Below are 11,850 nucleotides of genomic sequence, written 5' to 3'. Positions count from 1 at the left end.
TTACAACTTTCAATGGAGTTTTTGATTTCCTGTATATCTCTTTGCATCTGTTTTATGTATTCTGTTTGCTTCCTATACTGTTCATCCAGGGATTCTATCCTTCCGTTTAGTTCCTCTAGTTTAACTGCCTCTTCTTTAGCTATGTTTAGTATCTGCTTCATTTCTTTTATCAATTCTTCTTTCATCTGAGAGAATATTTGTAGTTTGAATTCCTTCAAGACTTCCCATATTGCTTCTTTATTTTGGTTACCATTATTTCAGGTATTTCAGTCATGTGGTATGTATTTTCTTCTATGCGCATGGCTTCTGGACTTTCTTGGGATGGGCTGAATGTTTGAGATTGCATTTTAGACTTTCGTTTTGTCATTTTCCTGTATTTGGAAGCTTCAAGTGTTGTTCAAGGTGTGAGAGAGAGATCCACCAGCCTGGGATGGGGTACCCTGTGATGGCCCCACTCACTGGACCCAGCAGGGAACTATGGCCTGCTCCTCAGAGTTCCTGCAGGCTGGGCGGAGCTCCTAGCCGCAGTTGTTACTCTCACCCTTCTGGCCTGGTCTCTGGTCCAGTGGGGAGCCGGTCTGGTCCCCCAAGTCAGGGAGAAAGTTCCCACAGGCTGGGCGGAGCTCCCAGCTGCAGCTGCTACAGTCTCTGAACTGGCCTGGTCCCCGGTCTGGTAGGAAACTGGCCTGGGTCCCCAGGTCAGGGCGAAAGTTCCCGCAAGCTGGGCGGAGCTCCCAGCCACAGCTGTTACTCTTACCCTTTGGTGTGGAGCCGGTCTGGTCCCCCAAGTCAGGGAGAAAGTTCCCGCAGGCGGTGGTACAAGCGCTTCCGTCACTGCTTTCGTGCGTGGCCCGGATCTCGCTGGAGTTTTATTCTCTCCCCCACGTAACACACCGCATCAAACTACACCTCCGCCGGTCACTTGCCAACACTCCACTTCTCCCAGCCGCCTGGGCCAAGGGCAGCAGCAGCCGCCGCCAATTAAGGAACCACAGCCCGGTTTTATTGTTAAATGTGCTCAGTCTTCAGTTAGTGAGATGTTGAGTAGCAAGCTTCTCCTTTGCTTTGAAGAGCAGGAGCTGATTTATAACTTTTAATATAATACCTGGAGATTTGATAATTAAGAGGATTTTCAAAACACAAATGTGAGGCAGGAGAGTAGGGCAACCAAAAAGAGTATGCGGAGTCCAGTTACAACCAGGATGGTTGGGCAAAGCAGCTTTCATCAGAGCAGATCTAGGAGGGTACGAAAGGCAGGGGCCATTGACTAATATCACTGCAATCATGGCGCTCTGCTGTCCTCTGGTTTTTTCAGTGGCCATCTTGCTTGAAGAACACGTATCTTCCTTTATTCTCTTTTTTCACTCTTTCTTTCTCTTCCTTTACTTCATTTTTTCTTTTTCTTCCTTACCTTTGAATCTTCATTTAATAAAAGTAATGTTCATTGTTTGTCTTGACCAACTCTTTGGGCAGGATAGAAAAAGCCTGGAATCTGAAACATAGTGACATCTAGCAACAAATGTATGTCCTGGCATTATCATTTGAGAAGTTCAATTTTGAAATATGTCCTTTTTTAAAATTTTCCAAAACCCAACATACATTATTTGTATGTAATATTGTTGTTGTCTTGTATTCTTCCTATGACCTTAAATTCTATTATTTTAAAATTAGGTTAAACTGCATTTAAAAATCAATATTTCTCTTTTTTGTTGTATAATTAATATGTTTTTATTTGAAACAATGAAGTGAGACAAAAAATTGAATTTCTTTTTATGAATTGGTTCATGAGCCTACCATGTAGCCATCATCAACATTTTCACATAAGTATGTATGTATAAATATAAACATGCAGATATATAAATGACCCACAATGAACAAATAATTTTAATTTTAATACCATAAAGTCCATTTGTGTCATGTCAGTGCTTATATATAATTTTAATGTGAACATAGAAATCTATTGTACAAATGTATTATAAGAACTGTGCTTCTAGGTGATTACTACACTTCAAAGTATTCGACTTGATACTCAGAAAAATGCCTATACTTATTTACATCTTCTTAAATATTTTTTTCTATCTGCTAAGGAATCATAAAATAACATGGACTGGGTATCTTAACCACACAATTTATTTTCTTACAACTTGAGGATTTCAAACTCTGTGATCAGGGTTCTAGAATAATCAGACCTGGTGAGGGCTCCTGGCTTGCAGACGGCTGCATTTTGGTTACCCCATGGTATAGGAGGGGAGTATGGGAGAGCAGAGGGACAGAGTGTGCTGATGTCTTTGCTGTGAGGACAGTAGTCCTATTGGTCAGAGTGTGATATGTCTGGTAAGAATGCATGTTCACTAAAATCAAAGAATAAATTTTAGGAACAATGGAGGTTACCAGCAGAAGTATTTATTGAGAGAAAGAAAGCTTCTGTCTGGGAAAGAGACAGAAGGGGTCCTGAGTAGATTGCCAAAGATTCTATATTTTCTTGGGATTTTTATAGATTAAAATTATGAAGTGAGGTGGGTCTAAAGTGGAAACAATTGGGAACTCACGAGGTAGATGTGCCTGAGGTGGGACAGAGGTATGGCCAACCAATAAGTTTAATTGTTCAGATAAAATTGACCAAATCAGGGACATGGGAAAGCAGGTCACATAGCAAGTAAGCATTCTTTATGGATCAGTGATTCTTCCTATAAGGGGTTAGTGACTCTTAACTTCTGAAGGTGATCCATACCTAATACCCAAGTGTTAGACTTAAGGATGTGGTTGCATTTGTTTTGCCTTCTGTTCTGATCTGGTCCTCAGCAATATGTGTGAGGCTTCTCCAAGGTCACAAGACATCTGGTCCTCTGTGTCAGCTTCTTCAAGGGCCTAGCCCTGTCTGACTACCTATAGTATTTCTAATTAGCTGAGCTGCCTATAGCAAGAGCTTTGCTCTTCTTACCTCATTTCCCTTTGCTTCCATTACAGTCAAATTAATTAAGGGTTCAATATATGAATGTTGAGAGACATAATTCAGTGTCTCAAAAAATAGAGCTACTTGATTCTGTTTAGCAAGCATATAAAAGTAGATGAATAAGACTAAGAAAATGAATAATATTTACAGAAAGTATCACAAAGAAAATGAAAGTTTATAGTACTCTAGAAACTTGGAGAAAGCAGCAAATTTATTATTGGAGAAAAATACAAACTTATTCATTCCAAATTCATGGTCAACTGTAAATTATAAGTTTATACATGGAGAACAAGTGAATAACAACAAATATACAAAATGAGATAGCAGTAAAATTAAGAGTCTCTATAAAACACTAATTTGTTTGGTACTTTTGACAAGTATTTAATATATCATAAATGAATATTTGAAATTCTTTAATTTACCATCTAACGTATTCTACTAGCTTGATCACAGTTTTCGTTGGGTGCTGAAAAAATGTTTGTCTGTGAGCAAACTTGGCCTGGTTTAAGTTCATAGCAAGAAATAATCTTTCAGTATAACTGCCAATGGAGAATGCTATGCTTGGTCAATGTGGAGAGCTGCAAACTTTGTGTCACACCTTTTGTATAAATATCTTCCGAGATCAGAGATACATGAAATAATATCCAAATAAGTACTGTCATTATTCTTGGCAAATGTGGAATTACTAAGGGTAAGACATTTGCTTGACACATCCACAAAAGTTCCAAACCACTGATTTTAAACATTTGTATCACAGGCATGTAATCTAACTTGGCCAAAGTCTTCACATTTTTCTCTAAAGAGAAAACAAAACAAAACAAAACCCTCCTCTTATCTGTCTGCAATTATAATCTTGATAGTATAATTTCAAAGTGACAAAGAAATAGAATATATGATTCTTCACAGAAAATAAATCTTCAAGAAACTTAAAGAGTCCTTTTTAAAGACTCTAAATTTAGTAAACTTAAATACCATGTTAGTTGATTATTGGTTCTGCTCTAAAAAGGATGAGTTTACTTTGAGGTAAGACATAGTCCTCTTAATATGTTTGCTACATGGAATCCTAAGTATATTAAAATGACATGATTTTAAACTAGATAGCAACTGAGAATTAAAGTGCATTTAATTTCAGTATCTGTCCTCTAAAGAGCATTGAAATTTCAGAAATATTAAGCATGAGATTAAAAAAGCTGCAATATGCTTTGTAATTTTATTTATTTATCCTAGACTACATAGTTCTGAACAATCATGATAAACAACTGAATAGCTGTAGCAGCACTTAACAAAAAAAAAAAAAAACCTTAAAACAATTAAAAGACAAACAACTTTTTTGTTCATTTACCCTCCTACAATAAGAGTTTGGTATGTATATATCCTACATGAGCCATGAATCATAGCATATAAAAGGAGAACATGAATGAAGCCTATCTAGATTCCCTATTTGTGGATATTGGACAATAGTTGGCAACCTGTTAGAGTATATTTACAAATAACTACTGATGATGCCAGACTTGTAATGGTCTGATTTATAATGTTTTGACTTCATCATGGCACTTTGTAAAGCGATACATATTCAGAAGAAACTGCACATTGACGTTTGATCTTTCCCCAGGCCAGAGATGTGTGGCACAGCGCTTCTCGAAATACAAGAGTGGGCAGGAGGAGCATCAGCTCTCAGTCAGTCATGCAGTGACAAGGGGAAACAACTGAGGTGCCTTAGAGAGTTTTGGGTTGAAAGTTAAAGTATTAGGTAGATTAATGCATTTTGAGTTATGATATTTTCAATTTTAAATGAATTTATCAGGTCATAATCCCAGTATGAATCAAGAAGCATTTGTACATGTAATGGAAAATATGTCAGTCATAAGAAGTCTGAGAATTAAGAGAAATGGAATGCAGAAAGAGGGAAGAGAATATTTACCTCGGAGAGTAGGACAGTTTGTGATAAGGAACATTTGTATTTGTCTTAAAAATGAATAAAATGTAGTCATGTAGAAGTGTGGGAGACATGGACATGGATGTAAGGAATGAAAGTGGGGTAAACAAAGGAAAATTGTTTATCCCACATGAAATACAGCACTACAATGGCTAGTATTCCTGAAATTCAAGTGAGTGTAATGCAGAGAAGTGAACCATAATGACAAAAAGATGACATTGGTTTTGATCTTTTGAGCATGGAGGTGCCTATACCGATGTTTTACAGGAACTGACTAGTAAATACAATGCTTGCTTAATCTGACCAGAAAAAAATAAACAAACAATAAAATCAGAACAAATGAAGCAGAAAACTATGTAGTTTACAAGGGGCCAGATAAAGACAGTGTAATCTCTTCTGTAGCAGTAAAAGTATAGCAAAAAGCACAGCTGTGATGTAAAATAATGCCTGAAATGAGAGTACTTGGTCATTCTCTGGGATGAAGAAAAAAATTAGCAAGAATTGTAAGATTTCACATCATAAAGCTAGGAGGATACTAATCTTGTTAATAGTGAGTAATAAAAGACAGATGAGTTTGGAGAGAAATGATGAATTCTTTTCAGAGATATCATCCATGTGTTTTTGCTCTGCTACACAGCATCTATCACATATAAATACAGGAACTAATAATATTACATGTGTTAATTTCATCTTCTTAAAAATTAATGAAAGAGCAAAATTATGGCATACTTGCTCAAGATTAATAATTGATATATCATAGGCAGTCCTCATGGTTGTTTAACTGTGACAACTGAAATTTATGCAAAGAAGAATAGTGTCTTTGTTTTACAAAGCTCTGATATGCCTGAGTGTTACCATAAAACATTGAAAACTGTAATGTTCTTGTACTTGGGTACATTACTGCAGTTATAAATTTTTATTTGGTTATTTTAACCAAAGTTCACAAAAGAGAAACTATTGGATAAGAAGTATGTCTTTCTTATAAAAATCAAGTGACAAGTATGTAAAGATTTGTAGAAGATCTTTAATTTTCATTAAAAAGTTTCTACAGATTCACAGTATCCTAATACTATTTAATAAGCATTTATTATGTACTAAAAGAGTTCCACAAGTATAATGATTTGTGTTAATCATGGAAATTTCATAGAGTAGGTATTCTTATCTTTATCTTACAAACAAGAATATTTGGCCCTAAGGAGTCATCACAATCTCTGACTTAAAATTATGTTACAAACTATTATGGTAAAACCAGCATGTCATTGGCAAAACAAACAAACAAACAAACCCAAGGACCACTGGAACAGAATAAAAGGTGCACAATGTTATAAACACATTCAGCCTCCTTATCTATAATTAGGGGGCCAAACATATTCATTGGGAAAAAGATAACCTCTTTAATAAAAGGAAAACCTCACTCTTTAAATGCCAAAGGCTAAAAGTACACTTATGCCTATCATCATGCACTAAACTAAGGTCAAAATGGATCAAGGTTCTGAGTATTAAAACAGAAACACTAGTCCCATCAACTGGAAGAGAAAGTAGGTAGAAATCTTGAGGACACAGGTATAAGCAGAGAGTTCACAACAAACCCAGACTTCTCAAGAAATACTTCAAAGAATCAACAATTGGGATCTTATTAAATTTAGCTTATTAAATAGCTATTGCACAGCAAAAAAAAATCACCAAAAAATTGATAGGACAACCCTCAGAGAGGGAAAATATTTTACCCACTGTTTCTGAGACAAAGGACTTCTATGTAGAACATAAAAAGATTTGGAAAAAAAAATGATCCCCATCAAATTCAAAAACCCAATACAAAAATGGGCATCTGAGATGAATACATACTTCTCACATGAAGAAATGCAAATGGAAAATGAATATATAAAAATTGCTTGGGGCTGGGGATTTAGCTCACCGGCATAAGCACCTGACTTGCAAGCAGGCAGTCGTGAGTTCGATCCCCACTACCGATAAAAAAGAAAAAAAAAAAAAAGTGTAAAAAAAAAATTGCTTAACATCACTGGTCATTTGAGAAATGTAAATTTAAAAACCACTGAGATTCTATCTCACCCAAGAACGATGACCATCATCAAGAAATCAACTAATAATAAATCCTACAGGGGTAGTAGGGAAAAATAAACTCTTCTTCATTGGTGGTGGGAGTGTAGACTGCTACAACCACTTTAAAAATCAGTGTGAAAATTCCTCCAAAAACTAGAATTGGAGATTCCATTTGACCCAGTTAGTCCCCTTCTGGATATCTTCCCAGAAGAATTAAAAACATCATACCACAGCAATATATGTGCACCCATGTTTATAGAAGCACCATTTGTAATAGCTAAATCTTGGAAACAACTGAAATGCCCATCAACTGAGGAATGGATTAAAAAAATATGGTATTTTTATATAATGGAATATTACTCAGATGTAAAGAAGGACAAACTTGAGACTTTTATAGGTAAATGGACATATTTTGAGAACCAACTCATAGATGAAGTAAATCAGACTCACACGTGTAAACACGATTTGTCTCCCTTGGATGAGAAACTGAAAGAGTAAAGTCTAAAATGGGGAGAAACCATTGAAAACAGAAAAGGAAGTAGGGTGGCTGTAAGGGGAAAGAACAAGTAGGAACAAGGGAAAAAAAAGCAAATCAGTTATACTATTAGTGTCTGTCAAATTAATAAAAAGGAAAGTTTGTGCTAATACTGACTGGAGAAATTTGTATGTCAATATCCTGTATCCTGAGCAACTACTTTAAAGATGACAACATGTAATATATTAACTATTGTTATTATCCTATTATTTTGCTATGAAAGTTTGTTTTACATTTTTCTGTAAAGTAGAAAAAATGAATATTTGGGTCTAAAGAAAGTGAATTTCCTAATATCACACACTAGCAAAGTGGATGGAAGCATGATTAAATCCTCATTTATATTCATTTCATGGCCCACAAGTGAACATCAACTGCCTTAAATCCCTTGTGTCTATAGAAAGAGAAAATTATTTTGCTGCTAAGAAGAAAATGTTATCTATCTTAGAGACAAATCAAGTGCTATTTAATTTGGCATTCTATTTATAGTTCATTTTATTCCACCTAAAGGAACAAAGGAGGAGAAGCCACAGTGATCAGATTTTGCCACTAAAAACAGTGGTCATAATCTGGCTCCAAAACATACTACAGAATGTCATGTGATTACTCTGATTAATTAATCAGGTTTTGGATCTGGCCTTGAAACTTGGAGGTTCCAAAACTGAATTTTGCTGTTGTAATGTGATCTAAGTTAAAACCACTCTTAGAATGTGAAGGTATAAAACGCGCATCAACTGAGACCAAGAGATTTTTATGTAAAATCATTGTGATAATCTGACAGTGTCAATCTGAGTAGTTACCACCTACATTGGATCAGTATATTTCTGGGTGTGGCTGAAGGGATTTACTGAAAACAGAACACCCACCATGGGTGTGAGTGACAGCAACCAAAAGGCTTACACTGAATGGAAGAAAAGGGAAACAAAGAAGGAAGGCTTGCTTCTGTTTTCTCCAGAAGAGGTCCAGTTTTCACCTTCATCCTGGACCAGGTCTCCTGGCTCCCAGCGCAGACTCTTCAACCACGGAACCATGGAGTGCAGACCCTTCCGCCTCCTGACACGGGCTGGCACAGGATACTACACTGAGCGCTAGGCTTCTGACTGGATCATTTATAACTGTAGGTCACACATCTGACTCTGCAGTTAGACACTGTAAGCCAATCTTATAACTTCTTAGTTGTCTGTACGTCTTGCATTAAATCAGTCTGTCAAGTAACCATTGACTGATACAACCATGATATAAAATCATTAACATATGGTGAGATATTGGTATTATATGACCTCACCGTCCAAGAGGCAGATTAATGTGAACAAAAGCTGTAAGACAGTTAATATCAAAGTATGAAATTAGAATTAAGGGATTTGAGGCATCAGACACTTAATAGCATGTGCTAATAAAATTGTGTATCTGCTTCACAGAAGGATAACTTTGCCAAGGAGATAATAATTCCCAAAACCCAGCGGCCTCCCATACCTATTCAAATGGATATTGAGACATCTTACTTTTCTCCTTGCCATGCTTTCCGAACTGATCAACCTCCCTTCAACCTTTACCATTATATATATACAAATATATAATTCCCATAAGTATCTCTTAATAGAGTTTTGATAGGTATATATTGATTTTGCATTACAACTCTATTTTTAACTTGTACTACATTATCAAATGGCACAAACCAGTCTAACTCATACTTACATTTGCAACTATTTATTACCTACATTAAATTTTATACAGCTATATTTTGTTTATTAAGAACGAGTACATGCCCCATATGAGTGTCTTAATTCTCAAACTCAAAAAGTACAAGGCAAAACTTGGTATTTTCTCACACATATCCCTCAAGATTTCCAATACCTCATTGACTAGCCACCACACAACCATTGCAAACAACATAAAACTTAGTGTTTTTAATAGCCTCTCCTCACACAACCTTCAATCTCCAATTCCATTCTTTTCTCCAACTGTTTTAGTAGTGCCAAAAGAATGCAAATTTTTTTTTGTAATCATTAAGTTTAAGTTATATTCAAATTAAAGGGGAATGCATACAGACAGACGCAATTAAAACAATTAAAATTCAACTTGAGTTGATAAGTACAAAATAAAAATGAATGAGAGGATGAGTTTTTTTGTTAGAAAAAGGTCTATTTACAGACTGGTTGATCAAGGAAGACTTCTCTGTCGATTTGGCATTTAACAATTTCAAAATGTCATAAACTGATGTGCTCATTAGTTCTTAAATGTTGATCACATTAGCATTTTCAGAGTTGATACAGTGTGTCCCTGAAAATTGAATCTCTCAGCTCTCCTAGCATCAAACATGTGTGAGCAAAGACCACAACTGACTACAGCCCCCATTGCTAAGATTTCTTATCACATTTATACCCGCACTAAGCTTTCTAAGGACAGTTCCCAGCCACTGACTGAGGACCATAGTCCCAAGGCAACTTGTGCCTAGGAGATGGAGAATCTACCTGAAAGATTTAGATCAGAAGGTCATGTTGATTGCCAAGTTGACGCCTCTGCATTTTAATTTAAATTCCATCTCTCCTTCATGAAGATCAGTCCTGTGTGGTGGTCCAGTGGCTTGCATCTCTGTCCCAAATTTCTCCCCATTTTCTTACACGGCTAATCTCTGCTTCTCTGAGAATGTACATGTAATTATACATCGTCTCTGCCTCACTCGCTTTATCTTCATAAGGTATTTCACAAAATGAAAATCTCAAGCCATCACTAAATCAGGAGCCTGTCGTTTGATTTTGTTGCTTTTCACAAAAAGTCTGAAGTCTGTAAAAAGGGCATTTGAAGCTCTTCATTGCCTTTGCTGTCCACTTGCTCTAGTCCCATTCTTATTGTCTGTGCTCCCATTAGCCTGCCCTTGACTCAACGGAACACCATGCTTTTACTGAGCTCACAAAAGTCTCTATACTCTGTGTCCCATCTGCCAGTTCTCCAAGCAGACTACTCTTCTGCAATCACCCACTGTGGACAGGTTAACTCTTACTGGTTACACGATTCTCTAATGAAAGTTGTTCTGAGTACCTTTCTCCTTCATCTAAATCAAAGTTTTTTTTTTTTCTTTTAACTTCCCTAAAAGGAATTTGTACATTAGTACTCCTACTTTCATAGACAATGACTCAATTTGAAACTATGTATTTATATGATTATTTTATTAATATGTTTCCATTAGTGGCCTATAGTTTTCCTTTTTTATCCTTGTACCTACAAAATTTATCTCGGTGTCTATCAAAACTAAGAATGTAGGGGCTGGGGATTTAGCTCAGTGGTATAAGTGCTTGCCTTGTAAGTGCACAGTCGTGAGTTCAATCCCCAGTACCAAAACAAACAAAAAAACCTAAGAATGTAAAAATATGCATTAAATGGAAGAATGAACAAATTTTCTGCCTAGAAAGTATGCCTAAACTGCATATCATCTTAAAGTTTTATTTTCCTCAATTACAAATAACAACAAACATTATTTCTATATTAAAATAAGCTTCTACATTTTGAGGTATATTGACGCAAGCTGATACGAATTTTAAGAGTATACATCAAGCTGCAAAAAATAAAATAGTTTTTACATATATTGGGCACTTACTAGATAGTGGCCCTGCTGAGTACACTATGAATTAACTCATTTATTTCACACAACAATCCCAACCTTTTAAAAACAATTTTTTGTTGATCAATTCTGCTCACAGACTTGGCACGAATATAAATTATATTTCTTCTTAGAGAGTAATCTTTTAAAAGCATGGCACTTTCACTTGTTCGTGGATAGCAACAAACACACAAAATGCATGGCACTATGTTCTGTAAAAATCAGTCTGGCACCACCTTCTTCTGGAGTCCCGGGACCTGATGCATGCTGAGACCCCACAGGGCTCACTGCGCAGGATGCCAGGCGTAAGTCTAGTTGAGCTTTGACTCATCGTAGAAATGCTCTTTCTTCCTTTGTTTATTCTTCCTTGAGCACCAAATTCCTTGACAGTGAGTATAAAAATGAAAACCTACAATTTAAAAATTTCTATTGGGCCAAATATTATACACAGACCTTAATGACTTCAAATAATTATACTGACAATATCACCTAGAAAGCAGATATTAGATCATATCTGTAAATCATAAGCCTAAGGTAAAATATTTAATAACTAGTGAGTAAAATTTGATTTTGTTTTTCTAATTTATAGTTTTTTTCTCACACCTACTCATTAGAGCAAAACTCATTGTCCTAGTTGATTTTATCATTGCTGAGACAAAATATCCAACATCCAAAGTTAAAGGAGGAAAGGTTTATTTTGGTTCACAGTATATAGAGGTTTCAGCTCATAACTAGCTTGTTCAAGGCAAGGTGGCATAGCAAAGGGCATT

Source organism: Cavia porcellus, unplaced genomic scaffold, assembly GCF_034190915.1.
Source record: "Cavia porcellus strain 051 isolate PalLab524CR breed Dunkin Hartley unplaced genomic scaffold, mCavPor4.1 scaffold_15, whole genome shotgun sequence".
NCBI lineage: Eukaryota > Metazoa > Chordata > Mammalia > Rodentia > Caviidae > Cavia > Cavia porcellus.
The sequence above is the reverse complement of the archived record's forward strand: the minus strand, read 5'-3'. Positions refer to the sequence as shown.